The sequence below is a fragment of the Lepisosteus platostomus genome, chromosome 5 (genome assembly GCF_059453375.1).
Source record: "Lepisosteus platostomus isolate fLepPlt1 chromosome 5, fLepPlt1.hap1, whole genome shotgun sequence".
In the NCBI taxonomy this organism is placed as follows: Eukaryota; Metazoa; Chordata; class Actinopteri; order Semionotiformes; family Lepisosteidae; genus Lepisosteus; species Lepisosteus platostomus.
In genome coordinates, this window is record NC_142615.1 from 13720126 (window position 1) to 13735542 (window position 15417).

General features: G+C 52.5%; 1 non-coding gene across 1 annotated transcript; it reads left to right on the forward strand.

Moving 5' to 3' along the window:
* The first annotated feature begins 14547 nt into the window (after nucleotides 1-14547).
* trnav-aac (transfer RNA valine (anticodon AAC)) lies at nucleotides 14548-14620 on the forward strand. Its single transcript has one exon. It is a non-coding gene; the product is annotated as a tRNA-Val (tRNA).
* The last annotated feature ends 797 nt before the right edge of the window (nucleotides 14621-15417 follow it).

Below are 15417 nucleotides of genomic sequence, written 5' to 3' on the forward strand. Positions count from 1 at the left end.
TCTCCCAGCAGCAGCCTTGGGGGGGGGGGGGGGGAGGGAAAAAACCAAAAGCTAAACAGATTTTTTTTATTTTTTTTTTATTGATCCTTAACAAAAGAATAAAAATTACAAGCTTCAGTCCAGTCCAGTCTGGGGCCCCTCAGCTCCAGTCCAGTCTGGTGTCTCTCAGCTCCAGTCCAGTCTGGTGTCCCTCAGCTCCAGTGCAGTCCAGACTGGGGTCCCTCAGCTTCGGTCCAGCACAGACTGGGGTCCCTCAGCTTCGGTCCAGACTGGGGTCCCTCAGCTTTGGTCCAGCACAGTCTGGGGTCCCTCAGCTTCGGTCCAGCACAGTCTGGGGTCCCTCAGCTTCGGTCCAGTCTGGGGTCCCTCAGCTTCGGTCCAGCACAGTCTGGTGTCCCTAAGCTTCGGCCCAGCACAGACTGGGGTCCCTCAGCTTCGGTCCAGCACAGTCTGGGGTCCCTCAGCTTCGGTCCAGACTGGGGTCCCTCAGCTTCGGTCCAGCACAGTCTGGGGTCCTTCAGCTCCAGTCCAGTCCAGTCTGGTGTCTCTCAGCTCCGGTCCAGTCCAGTCTGGTGTCCCTAGGCTCCTGTCCAGTTCCGTCTGGTGTCCCTCAGCTCCAGTCCAGTCCAGTCCAGTCCAGTCCAGTCCAGATCTTAGCCGGCACAGAACCAGGAAAGGAACCTGGAAAGAATATTGTTATTGCAGGTGTGAGGGACACAGACACAGACGTCACCATGACATCAAACAGCAAGAGGAGACTCCTCCTTGAATCACAGACACGACCAGGCGGCGCCCCCCTGTCTGCTCACCTGCACCTCCTCTTCCTCCTCTTGTCCTTCCCGGCAGCCAGCTCCTCCTCTCCCTCGCTCTTCCTCTCCTGAGCTACGGTCTCCATCGGCTCGTCCTGGTCTTCTGGCTCCACCGACACGCAGCTCAGGGAGTTAAGAAGGGCGCACCAGCGCTTCTGAAGCAGAGACAGGAGAGTCACGTTAAGAGTCGGACTGGACACTCCAGTACATGAACACTGCACTGAGAGAGAGAGGGGTTCACACAGACACACTGACTGGACACTCCAGTACATGAACACTGCACTGAGAGAGAGAGGGGTTCACACAGACACACTGACTGGACACTCCAGTACATGAACACTGCACTGAGAGAGAGAGGGGTTCATACAGACACACTGACTGGACACTCCAGGACATGAACACTGCACTGAGAGAGAGAGGGGTTCATACAGACACACTGACTGGACACTCCAGGACATGAACACTGCACTGAGAGAGAGAGGGGTTCATACACACACACTGATTGGACACTGGACAGGAGTAAAGAGAGGATCAGAGCATCACCCACCTTCTTTATCTTCTGTCTCACAGGAGGTGGTGATTGGACCTCCTCCAGCTGGAGTCCGAGGAGGGAGAGAGGGGGCAGGAGAGGGACAGCACAGGGAGAGAAAGAGAGAAACAGGTGAGTCAAGTGTCCCAAGAGCACAGAGACTCTGCTGAGATCACACTCGCAGGGAGTGAGCCTGGGTGTAGCCCACTAATACTGACCCACTGGACACCACAGGACAGAGAGGAGGAGGAGGAGAGAGACACACTGCCTGGACACCACAGGACAGAGAGGAGGAGGAGGAGAGAGACACACTGCCTGGACACCACAGGACAGAGAGGAGGAGGAGAGAGACACACTGAGGACAGAGAGGAGGAGGAGAGAGACACTGACAGACAGGGCTGAAAGAGAGAGAGACACTGAGACCCAGGGACAGGGAGACAGCAGGCCGAGAGAGAGACACTGACAGACAGGGCTGAAAGAGAGAGAGACAGAGAGGCAGGGACAGACAGACAGCAGGCCGAGAGAGAGACACTGACAGACAGGGCTGAAAGAGAGAGAGACACTGAGACCCAGGGACAGACAAGACGGTGAAACTCCACCACAGACAGGACAGGGGGCAGGGTGGGACCAGCACTGACCTCCTTCCTCTCTCCTGCCGGAAGAGCTGTCTCCACCTCCTCTTCCTCCTGCAAGTCAAGAGACAGGCTGAGAGAGAGACGGGCTGGCGGGACATCGGCGAACAGAGCTGAAGGCAGAGAGCCGGGGAGACAGGCCCAGCTTGGACAACGCAGGACAGACAGAGAGCAGGGAGACACAGGGAGAGAGACCCAGCTGGGACAACGCAGGACAGACAGAGAGCAGGGAGACACAGGGAGAGAGACAGGGAGAGAGGGACAAACACAGAGACTCAGACAGAAGGACAGAAAGACAGAAAGAGCGAAGTACAGACGGACAAAAAGACAGAGAAAAGGACAGATGGACTGATGGACAGAAAGAGAGAAAAGGACAGAAAGACAGATGGACTGAAGGACAGATGGACAGAGAAAAGAACAGAAAGTCAGAAGGACAGATGGACAGAGAAAAGAACAGAAAGACAGAAGGACAGTGAAAGGGACAGATGGACAGAAGGAAAGATGGACAGAGAAAAGGACAGAAGTACAGACGGACAGAAAGACAGACGGACAGAAAGAGATGGACAGAAGGACAGATGGACAGAGAAAAGAACAGAAAGTCAGAAGGACAGATGGACAGAGAAAAGAACAGAAAGACAGAAGGACAGTGAAAGGGACAGATGGACAGAAGGAAAGATGGACAGAGAAAAGGACAGAAGGACAGACGGACAGATGGACAGACAGACAGATGGACGGACAGACAGATGGACAGAGAAAAGAACAGAAAGTCAGAAGGACAGATGGAAAGAGAAAAGAACAGAAAGACAGAAGGACAGTGAAAGGGACAGATGGACAGAAGGAAAGATAGACAGAGAAAAGGACAGCAGGACAGATGGACAGACAGACAGACAGATGGACAGACGGACAGACAGACAGACAGACAGACAGACAGACGGATGGACAGACAGACAGACAGACAGACAGACGGACAGATGGACAGACAGACGGACAGACGGACAGACAGACGGATGGACAGACAGACAGACAGACAGACAGACGGACAGATGGACAGACAGACAGACAGACAGACGGATGGACAGACAGACGGACAGACGGACAGAAGGACAGATGGACAGACAGACAGACGGACGGACAGAAGGACAGACGGATGGACAGACAGACAGACAGACAGACAGACGGACAGACGGACAGACGGACAGACAGACAGATGGACAGACAGACAGACGGACAGACAGATGGACGGACAGACAGACAGACAGACGGACAGACTCTGCCCCACTTGCCTCGTCAGACATCTCCGCCTCTCTCCTTGCCCTCCGCACCGGGGAGCCCCAGGCGGGGCCTGGCGGGGCCGGGCGGGCGATGGGGGGCAGGACGGGCGGGGGCAGGGGCAGGGGCACCGCCCCGGGCAGCAGGGGGGGCTCGAGGGGCATGGCGGGGAGGAAGGGGGGGCGGCGGGGCGGGGCGGTCAGGGGCCTGAGGGGACCAGAGGGGGGGGCCGGGGGCGGGGAGCGGAGGGGGCTCTCGGGCGAGGAGGGAGGGGACACCGAGCGGAACGAGCCGGGCGAGCCCGAGCGGGACGAGCCGGGCGACTCTGGGAGCTCCAGATGCAGCTCGGCCGCCCTCTCCAGCTTCTGGACGAGCTCAGGGAAGCACGAAGACACCACAGGATTCTGTCCAGCGGGGAGAGGGGGAGACACAACGCAGGGGGGATGAGACTACGCCTGGACAGGTGAGTGTGGACAGTGAGAGTGTGGACAGGTGAGTGTAGACAGTGTGTCCAGTGAGAGTGTGGACAGGTGAGTGTGTACAGTGTGTCCAGTAAGAGTCTGGACAGGTGAGTGTGTCCAGTGTGTCCAGTGAGAGTGTGGACAGGTGAGTGTGTCCAGTAAGAGTCTGGACAGGTGAGTGTGTCCAGTGTGTCCAGTGAGAGTCTGGACAGGTGAGAGTGTACAGTGTGTCCAGTGAGAGTGTGGACAGGTGAGTCTCTACAGTGTGTCCAGTGAGAGTCTGGACAGGTGAGTGTGTCCAGTGTGTCCAGTGAGAGTCTGGACAGGTGAGTGTGTACAGTGTGTCCAGTAAGAGTGTGGACAGGTGTGTCCAACAGTAAGAAGCTGTCTTACCCTGTAACCCAGCTCAGGGGTGTTAGGGGGTGCTCTGTCTCCTCCCCAGATCTCACCTTCAGGTCTTGAGAAATGACGGACCACTAGGAGACGCTGGAAACGAGGACACAAGACAGAGGTCAGGTCCACAGAGCTCACTCAATCACTACAGCAAGCAGAGACCTCTCGGCCATCAGGACTGTGGGGGTCAGAGTGGGGAGCTGTAGGGTATCGGGAGTTTAGGGGTCAGTGTGGGGAGCTGTAGGGTATCGGGAGTTTAGGGGTCAGTGTGGGGAGCTGTAGGGTATCGGGAGTTTAGGGGTCAGAGTGGGGAGCTGTAGGGTATCGGGAGTTTAGGGGTCAGAGTGGGGAGTTGTAGGGTATCGGGAGTTTAGGGGTCAGTGTGGGGAGCTGTAGGGTATCGGGAGTTTAGGGGTCAGTGTGGGGAGCTGTAGGGTATCGGGAGTTTAGGGGTCAGTGGGGGGAGCTGTAGGGTAGATGTGGGGCACCGGGCCCACCACAGGGCGGCTGGTCCAGTTTCGCGGAAGGCGACCGGGTCAGACTTACGGAAAAGCACCGGGACTTGGGCTGGGACCTCTCCCGCTGCCAGTCCGGGTTCGGCCTGACCGGTGTGACCTGTGAAGACGCCAAACAGCCCATCTCCGAGACAGCTCTGACCACATAGCCCAGCACAGTCGTGTCGAGACTAGAGGCCTTGGGTAGTCTCTACAGTGTGTCCAGTGAGAGTCTGGGACGTTCAGAGGCAATCTGTGCTCTCAGAAGGCTATAATGGACTTGCGACCCTGTGGACGGCGGGCGGGAGGGGTGGACTTACGACGCCTCGCCGGGCCTGGGTCCTGCTGCGACCGCGCACGGCCGTGCGGCATCTCTGTCGGTCCATCGTCCTGCCAAGACAAGCAGAGTCACAGAGGGGAGGGGAGGGGAGGGGGAGGGGGCGGAGCCACACAGCTGGGCGGCTTGTTCCCCACCCCCGCCCCCCTCTGTGTACAGAAGAGCCTCCTGTCCTGACTGGAGGACCTCACCCAGCTGTGTCCTGAGAGAAGCCAGGGTATCAGCTTTGTTCCACACCCCCGCCACCCTCTGTGTACAGAAGAGCCTCCTGTCCTGACTGGAGGAGCTCACCCAGCTCTGTCTGGACAGGAGCCAGGGTATCAGCTTTGTTCCACACCCCCGCCACCCTCGGTGTACAGAAGAGCCTCCTGTCCTGACTGGAGGAGCTCACTCAGCTGTGTCTGGAGAGAAGCCAGGGTATCGGCTTCAACCACAGTGCTGGGCAGCTTGTTCCCCACCCCCACCACTCTCTGTGTAGAGGTGCACCTCCTCTCAATATCTTTTTACAGCACGATCACACCCATAAGAGTGGAGTAACGGTAAAAAAAAAACAACTTATTTCTCCACTTATTTTGTTATTTCTCGCCAGCGGCGCTTTTGACTGACTTACCGATTTCAGGGGGATTCTGAAGAGCGATTCTGAAGCTGAAACTAACGATCTAAGTCGAAGTAACTTTATTGGAAGAAACACGTATTTATAAAAGACTATATAGCGCTTTCCTCCTCTTCTCTCTTCACTCCTCTGAGCTCACGGGGCTCCGGCGCCGCCCCCGGCTAGAATCCGCCGCTCTGTGACGTCAGGCGGCTCATTGTGACGCCTCCGTGACGTCGCCCCTAACGCGCTCACGGCTCGGCCGCGAAACAAAAATGGCCGACATTTTTCACGGTTGCTGTTTTTTTTGGGTGGACATTTTATTTTTCCAACTCTCGGCGGCCAGCCGGGTGTCCCTGTACGACCCCGGTAGTCGCCACCTCGGACAGGCAGGGGAAACGGGTCCAGGTGTTTCCGGCCCAAGGGTTACAAAAGCTGCACTTGAATTTAAAGACAAAATCACGTCGAGGGCGCATTCAGCACCCCCACGTCCAACACGGGTTTCCGTGGGGTTTGGTTCAGTGAAATTAGAACTCCCCCCCCCGACCCCCAAATCAAAGAAAGACCAACCTCCACCCCCCTCTAGCGCCCACGTCCAAAAAACACAGGTCCCCCCCCGTCATGCGGGGAAAAGAAACGCCATTTTCTTTTCCGAGCGCTGCGTGGGACCTCACGACCCCCCCAAAAAAAAACGGGCTTCGCAGACGAGGAAGACCAGGCACGTCGACCTCTCTACAACACCACCCGGCTGTTTCTGTTTCAAACCGTGGGAAAAAAATAAATACAATTTCGCCCCTCACCGACCGCCGCGCAAAAAAACACAACTTCACGCTACAGAAACGGCCTGTGTGAGGGGGGGCACGGGAATAAAATAAAACCTGCGTGTTTTCGGCAGAGTAAGCTCAGCGGGGAAACTCCCTGAATCTCGGGGTTGCTTCTTGAACCCCGAAAACGACCTTTTTTCTCTCTCTCGTTTTCTTGGTGTCTGGGACGTTCACGAACTCCGCCGCGTCGGTGCGATTCCCAGCGGGACTTGAAAAAGAACATTTATATTTATCAACCTACTAGTAATACTGGGTGGATGTCACGTTCCCCAAAGTTCAGTGCCTCTCTCTAATAAAGTAGAAACGCGACATTGGACTCCATTCGAAACGGGAGAAATCACCAGGACACGATACACCTTGCTCCGGACGATGGGAGAAGACCTGTACCTTCACGAGTCCGGGTTGTGAAAACTTCTTCTGACAGTTCAAAACGTTTCGAAGAGACTACAGCGCTACCCTGTTTTCCATTTCTATCGTGTATTATTATACAGTCATAAGTATCTGTACTGATCACAGAGTCCCCCTCTCACTGCCAGGACAGGAGCCCAGTGCAGCACGAATAATAATAATAATTAATAAGTCTGGACTCTCCCCTCAGAGCTCTTCCCAGGTCAGGGGGATCCCCTCCAGCCCCCCCAGTGTGCAGCCCCCACCTGGATGATGCTCCAGTCCGCTCAGCACACAGCAGCTCTCAGTGGGGAGGAGAGCAGAGGGATGGAGCCAGTTCAGAGACGGGGGTGATTAGGAGGCCATGATGGGTCAAGACCAGGGGGGGAATCAGGCCAGGACACTGGGGTAACACCCCTACTCTTCTCCAGAGACACCCCGGGATTGTTAATGAGCACAGAGAGTCAGGACCTCGGTTTGACGGCGCCTGTTTACAGTCCAGTGTCCCCCGTCACTATACTGGGGCATCAGGACCCACACAGACCGCAGGGTGAGAGCGCCCCCTGCTGGCCCCACTCACACCTCTCCCAGCAGCAGCCTTGGGGGGGGGGAGGGGAGGGAAAAAACCAAAAGCTAAACAGATTTTTTTTAAAAACATTTTATTGATGCTTTACAAAAGAACAAAAATTACAAGCTTCAGTCCAGACTGGGGTCTGGGGTCCCTCAGCTTCAGTCCAGTTTGGGGCCCCTCAGCTTCAGTCCAGTCCAGACTGGGGCCCTCAGCTTCGGTCCAGCACAGTCTGGGGTCCCTCAGCTCCAGTCCAGTCCAGTCTGGGGCCCCTCAGCTCCAGTCCAGTCCAGTCTGGTGTCTCTCAGCTCCTGTGCAGTCCAGTCTGGTGTCTCTCAGCTCCGGTCCAGTCCAGTCTGGTGTCCCTAGGCTCCAGTCCAGTCCAGTCTGGTGTCCCTCAGCTCCTGTCCAGTCCAGTCTGGGGCCCCTCAGCTTCAGTGCAGTCCAGTCTGGCGTCCCTCAGCTCCAGTCCAGTCCAGTCCAGTCCAGTCCAGATCTTAGCAGGCACAGAACCAGGAAAGGAACCTGGAAAGAATATTGTTATTGCAGGTGTGAGGGACACAGACACAGACGTCACCATGACATCAAACAGCAAGAGGAGACTCCTCCTTGAATCACAGACACGACCGGGCGGCGCCCCCCTGTCTGCTCACCTGCACCTCCTCTTCCTCTACTTGTCCTTCCCGGCATCCTGCTCCTCCTCTCCCTCGCTCTTCCTCTCCTGACCCACGGTCTCCGCCGCCTCCATCAGCTCGTCCTGATCATCTGTCTCCACCGACACGCAGCTCAGGGACTTTAAAAAGACGCACCAGTGCTTCTGAAGCAGAGACAGGAGAGTCACGTTAAGAGTCGGACTGGACACTCCAGGACATGAACACTGCACTGAGAGAGAGAGAGGGGTTCATACAGACACATGACTGGACACTCCAGTACATGAACACTGCACTGAGAGAGAGAGGGGTTCATACAGACACACTGACTGGACACTCCAGTACATGAACACTGCACTGAGAGAGAGAGGGGTTCATACAGACACACTGACTGGACACTCCAGTACATGAACACTGCACTGAGAGAGAGAGAGGGGTTCATACAGACACACTGACTGGATACTGACTGGACACTGGACAGGAGTAAAGAGAGGATCAGAGCATTACCCACCTTATTTTTCTTCTGTCTCACAGGAGGTGGTGATTGGACCTCCTCCAGCTGGAGTCCGAGGAGGGAGAGAGGGGGCAGGAGAGGGACAGCACAGGGAGAGAAAGAGAGAGACAGGTGAGTCAAGTGTCCCAAGAGTACAGAGACTCTGCTGAGATCACACTCGCAGTGAGTGACACCGACACTAACCAGCCTCAGGACAGCACTGCTAGAGCACCACAACCCAGACTCAACCACATCACAGCACAGATCAAACAGCAATATCTCACACACTGGGACACACACACACAAACACAACATAAACTGGAATGCTACAGAACCTTAAACAGACAATACACACTAGCTGAATATTTGACCAAAATAAAAAATAACAAACAGAAACAGACCCTGACGAAGTACAGGCTCAGTGACCACAACCTGGCCATAGAAACTGGGCGACACAGGCAGACCTGGCTGCCCAGAGAGGACAGGCTGTGCTCCCACTGCCAGCGGGGAGAAATAGAGACAGAGGTGCACTTCCTACTGCACTGTGACAGATACTCTGGGATTAGAGAAACATTCTTCCCGAAATTCAGAAATCTAATCCTAGAGTTCCCACACCTGCCAGAATCACAACGGGTCCCAATCCTACTGGGAGAGGGAGGAGTGAACTCAGTTGATCTGGCAGCCCAGTATGTGATCTCCTGTCACAGCCTGAGGAACAGTGAGTCTGTCTCCCAATAATGCTCCAGCCGCCTACAGTATATGTCAATATTTTATAATATGTCTTTGTTGTAAATGTCTGTAACGTGTCTGCTTTACGCAGAGAGTGGCGGGGGTTGGATGTCAAGGCCTGACGATACCGTATTACGCAGAGAGTGGAGGGGTGGGATGTCAGGGCCATACGACACTTCTTTATTCAGAGAGTGGAGGGGGTGGGATGTCAGGGCTAGATGACACTGCTTTACACAGAGAGTGGAGAGGTGGGTGTCAAGGCTATACGACAGTGCTTTCCGCAGAGAGTGGTGGGGGTGTGATGTCAGGGCCATACAACAGTGCTTTACACAGAGAGTGGTGGGGGTGGGATGTCAGGGCCATATGACACTGCTTTACACAGAGAGTGGCGGGGCTAGGATGTCAGGGCCATATGACACTGCTTTACACAGAGAGTGGTGGGGGTGGGATGTCAGAGCTTGACGACACTGCTTTATGCAGAGAGTGGAGGGGTGGGATGTCAGGGCTATACGACAGTGCTTTCGACAGAGAGTGGTGGGGGTGTGATGTCAGGGCCATATGACACTTCTTTACGCAGGGAGTGGCAGGGGTGGGATGTCAGGGCCTGACGATACTACTTTACACAGTTAGTGGTGGGGGTGGGATTTCAGGGCCATACGACACTTCTTTACGCAGAGAGTGGCAGGGCTTGACGACACTGCTTTATGCAAAAAATGGAGGGGTGGGTGTCAGGGCTATATGACAGTGCTTTCCGCAGAGAGTGGTGGCGGTGTGATGTCAGGGCCATACAGCAGTGCTTTACACAGAGAGTGGTGGGGGTGGGATGTCAGGGCCATATGACACTGCTTTACACAGAGAGTGGCGGGGGTGGGATATCAGGGCCTGACAACACAGCTTAACGCAGAGTGTGGAGGGGTGGGTGTCAGGGTTATACGGCAGTGCTTTATGCAGAGAGTGGTGGGGGAGGGATGTCAGGGCTTGACAACACTGCTTTATGTAGAGAGTGGAGGGGAGGGTTTCAGGGCCATAAGACACTGCTTTATGCAGAGAGTGGAGGGATTGGTGTCAGGGCCATATGACACTACTTTACACAGAGAGTGGCGGGAGTGGGATGTCAGGCCCTGACGATACTACTTTACGTAGACAGTGGCGGGGGTGGGATGTCAGGGCCTGACGATACTTATTTACGCAGAGAGTGGCAGGGGTGGGATGTCAGGGCCTGAAGATACTGCTTTTCGCAGAGAGCGGAGGAGGTGGGATACAACCTCTCAGTGGGGCCAGCAGGGGGCACTCACCCTGCGCTCTGTGTGGGTCTTAATGCCCCAGTGTAGTGACGGGGGACACGATCTGGCCCACCAGCGACGAGCAGGTTACCAGATCTAGACAAAGGGGGCAACTCTTAGTCGTATGAGCTTAGTCACACATCGCAGCGATTAAAAAAACAAAACAAACATATTATGTCTGTTACTAACGACTTTTTTTTCCTACATTGAAAGTCTCTTTCCCGGGTGATTTTCTAGCGCGACTGGGGCTCTTCATTTCTCCTCGGTGTCTCATCGCGGGCGGATTTGAAACAGACCACAGAAGATGGTCACACACTATATTATTATTGAGAGACAGGCTCACTGTACCTCAGGCTGGGACAGTAGATCACACTGTATTATTATTATTAAGATTATTGAGAGTCTGGCTCACTGTTCCCCAGGCTGGGACAGGAGATCCCACACTGTATTATTATTATTGAGAGACAGGCTTACTCTCTGTTCCTCAAGCTCAGACAGGACATCACATACTGTATTATTATTGATTGACAGGCTCACTGTTCCTCAGGCTGGGACAGGAGATCACACACTGTATTATTATTATTTAGAGACAGGCTCACTGTCTGTTCCTCAGAGTTGGACAGGAGATCCCACACTGAATTATTATTTTAGAGAGACAGGCTCACTGTATGTTCCCCAGGCTGGATCAGGAGCTCACACAGTATTATTATAATTATTGAGAGACAGTCTCACTGTCTGTTCCTCAGTCTGGGACAGGAGATCACACACTGTATTATTATTATTGAGAGACAGGCTCACTGTCTGTTCCCCAGGCTGGGACAGGAGATAACACTGTATTATTATTGAGAGACAAACTCACTGTCTGTTCCTCAGGCTGGGACAGTAGATCACACTGTATTATTATTATTGAGAGTCTGGCTCACTGTTCCCCAGGCTGGGACAAGAGATCCCACACTGTATTATTATTATTTAGAGACAGACTCACTGTCTTTTCCTCGGTCTGGGACAGATGGTCACACACTGTATAATTATTGAGACAGGCTCACTGTCTGTTCCTCAATCTGGGACAGTAGATCACATTGTATTATTATTATTAATATTATTGAGAGTCTGGCACACTGTTCCCCAGGCTGGGACAGGAGATCCCACACTGTATTATTATTATTTTGAGACAGGCTCACTGTTTGTTCCTCAGGCTGGGACAGGAGATCACACACTGTATTATTTTTATTGAGAGAGAGGCTCACTGTCTGTTCATCAGACTGGGACAGGAGATCCCACACTGAATTATTATTATTGAGAGACAGGCTTACTCTCTGTTCCTCAGGCGAAGACAGGACATCACATACTGTATTATTATTGATTGACAGGCTCATTGTTCCTCAGGCTGGGACAGGAGATCAGACACTGTATTATTATTATAGTGAGACAGGCTCACTGTATATTCCCCAGGCTGGGACAGGAGGTCATACATTATATTATTATTATAGAGAGACAGGCTCACTGTATGTTCCACAAGCTGAGACAGGAATTCACACTGTATTATTATTATTGAGAGACAGGCTCACTGTCTGTTCCTCAGGCTGGGACAGAGGATCACACACTGTATTATTATTGAGAGACAGGCTCACTGTCTGTTTCTCAGGCTGGGACAGAGGATCACACACTGTATTATTATTGAGAGACAGGCTCACTCTCTGTTCCTCAGGCTGGGACAGGAGATCACACATTGGCTTGTTATTGAGAGGCAGGCTCACTGTCTGTTCCTCAGGCTGGGACAGGAGATCACACGCTGTATTATTATTATTGAGAGACAGGCTCACTGTCTGTTTCTCAGGCTGGGACAGGAGATCACACACTGTATTACTATTATTGACAGATAGGCTCACTGTGTCTTCACTTGGGCTTGAACAGGAGATCACACACTGGATTATTATTATTGAGAGAGGCTCACAGTCTGTTCCTCAGGCTGAGACAGGAAATCACACACTATTATTATTACTGAGAGACAGGCTCACAGTCTGTTCCTCAGGCTGGGACAGGAGATCACACACTCTATTATTATTATTGAGAGACAGGCTCACAGTCTGTTCCTCAGGCTGGGACAGTAAATCACACACTCTATTATTATTATTGAGAGACAGGCTCACTGTCTGTTGCTCAGGCTAGGGTAGGATATCACACACTGTATTATTAGTATTGAGAGAAAGCCTCAGTGTTCCCCAGGCCGGGAAAGGAGATAACACATTGTATTTTTATTATTGAGAGACAGGCTCACTGTTCCTCAGGCTGGGACAGGAGATCCCACACTGTATTATTATTATTGAGAGACAGGCTCACTGTCTGTTCCTCAGGCTGGGACAGGAGATCACAAACTGTATTATTATTATAGAGAGACCTGCTCTTTCCTGACTGTTCCTTAGGCTGGGACAGCAGATCATAATCTGCTTTATTATTATTGAGAGACTGGCTCACTCCTGTCTGTTCCTCAGGCTGGGACAGGAGATCACACACTGTATTATTATTATTGAGAGACGGGCTCACTGTCTGTTCCTCTGACTGGGGCAGGAAATGACACACTGTATAATTAGTATTGAGAGACAGGCTCAGTGTTCCCCAGGCTGAGACAGGAGATCACACACTGTATTATTATTATTGAGTATCTGGTTCACTGTTCCCCAGGCTGGGACAGGAAATCACACACTGTATTATTATTATTGAGAGACAGGCTCACTGTCTGTTCCTCAGGCTGGGGCAGGATATCACACACTGTATTATTAGTATTGAGATACAGACTCACTGTCTGTTCCTCCTGCTGGGACTGGAGAACACACACTGTTCTATTATAACTGAGGGACATGCTCACTGTTTGTCCTTCAGACTGGGACAGGACATTCCATACTAGGTTATCATTATTGAGAGACAGGCTCGCTGTCTGTTCCTCAGGCTAGTACAGGAGATCACGCACTGTATTATTATTATTTAGATACAGGCTCACTGTGTGTTCCTCTGGCTGGGACAGTAGATCACACTGTATTATAATTATTGAGAGGCTGACTCACTGTTTCCCAAGCTGGGACAGGGGATCACACACTGTATTATTATTGAGAGACAGGCTCACTGTCTGTTCCTCTGGCTGGGGCAGGGAATCACACACTGTATTATTAGCATTATTAAGAGACAGGCTCGCTGTCTGCTCCTCAGGCTGGGACAGGATATCACACACTGTTGTAGTGTTCTCTCACGAGGCACCAGTTCTGTAGGGGTTTGGGCATTTACTGGGACAATTATTTTTGTGGCAGTAAATCACAAAATTGATTATTTTAATGGTTTAGAATCCAACCATGCGACATAACTCAAACAATGCACACACAGGTACTAATACACGAGGATACATTTGTTAATATATAGAATATGCATGCAAACCTAACAGATCTTATCGTAAGGCTTAACAGAATACAAAAGATATAAATTCATTCAGTTACAAAGAGTTACACATATCAAGAGGACATAAGTATATCATTCATTTAGACCGTTTCGTAATTGAACTTGTTTACAACGTCTACATGAGATACTCAAAACAAGAACATAACCCTTAGGAATTAAATTGATATCAACTGGTTGGGAGCAGTAATGCAATAAGGTTCAATACTCACTGCCAGTGGGTCCCTTTTCTCACCGTTTCCGTAGTGCAGCGGTTATCACGTTTGCCTCACACGCGAAAAATCCCCGGTTCGAAACCGGACGGGAACAGCCTCTTTCTGTACGCTCCTGTACTTCACAGAGGTCTTGAGCGACCGGTCACATGTTCCTTTCCTTCTGAGTGACGTTCCTGCAACACTCTCCCGCTACTCTTGGTGCGCTCATGCCACAACACAGGAAGGCTGGAGCAGGTGGCTGTGGGCTTTGCGCACTGCCGAAATAGCTCAGTTGGGAGAGCGTTAGACTGAAGATCTAAAGGTCCCTGGTTCGATCCCGGGTTTCGGGATTTTGTTTCATCGCGCCCTTTGTTCCTCTCTCCAGCGCCCCCTTCCTAAAGTGACGCGTCCCTTTCTCAGCCCGAAACGCAAGCGAGACACCAGCAGCGGTCCCTGCAGGTTTCCGTAGTGTAGCGGCTATCACGTTCGCCTAACACGCGAAGGGTCCCTGGTTCGAGACCGGGCGGAAACAGCCTCGTTTTGCACGCTCCTGTACTTCACAGAGGTCTTGAGCGACCGGTCATTTGTTCCCAATGTATTTCCGGTGCCTTCGTGCACTCTTGTACCAAACGCACGTTCCTTCTGTACGCGGAGCCGATCATTTGCAATTGGGCTGTGCCGACAGACCAGGTCGAGCTCTGTCGGCTCAAAAGCAGCGCAGGACCTGCAAGAACAACAGAAAGATTAGCATCCAGCGGGGGCCTCTTAGTGAGCCCAAGAGCTCATCAAGAATCGGCTCCAGCAACAGGGCTGGGCGCATTGTTCCATTCTCCGCCCACTCTCGGTGTAAACAAGTCCCTCCTGGTCTCTGCTTGAAATGCACTTTCCTGCGTTTGCTTTGGTGTAACTGGCTTCCCCTGCATGGGCGAATGTGAAGAAGATCCTTAGTAAGTCATTGAAGAAAACCGAGAAGAGGTCGGAGTGGCCTCTGTCGTTCATCAACGATCCAGTCAGGCAGTACTCCTCTGTAAAGCGCCGTTCGTTCACGTCGATTGGCTTTTTTTTGCCTTCATTCGTGCGAGTAGTAAAAGCAGACGCCCCTATTCTGCCGCGATCCGGATTCGAACCGGGGTTGTTGCGGCCACAACGCAAAGTACTGACCACTATACGATCACAGCGAGTTACCGAGACACACGCGGCAGGGCGGAAAGGGCTGTGTTCTCTTCGTGTGACATAATTCGGAAAAGTCCTGACGTTGCATTTCAACTGAGCCCCAGTATACATCAACCCTTCGACACTCTGAGTGACAACTCTCTTGCGTGTTTTCTC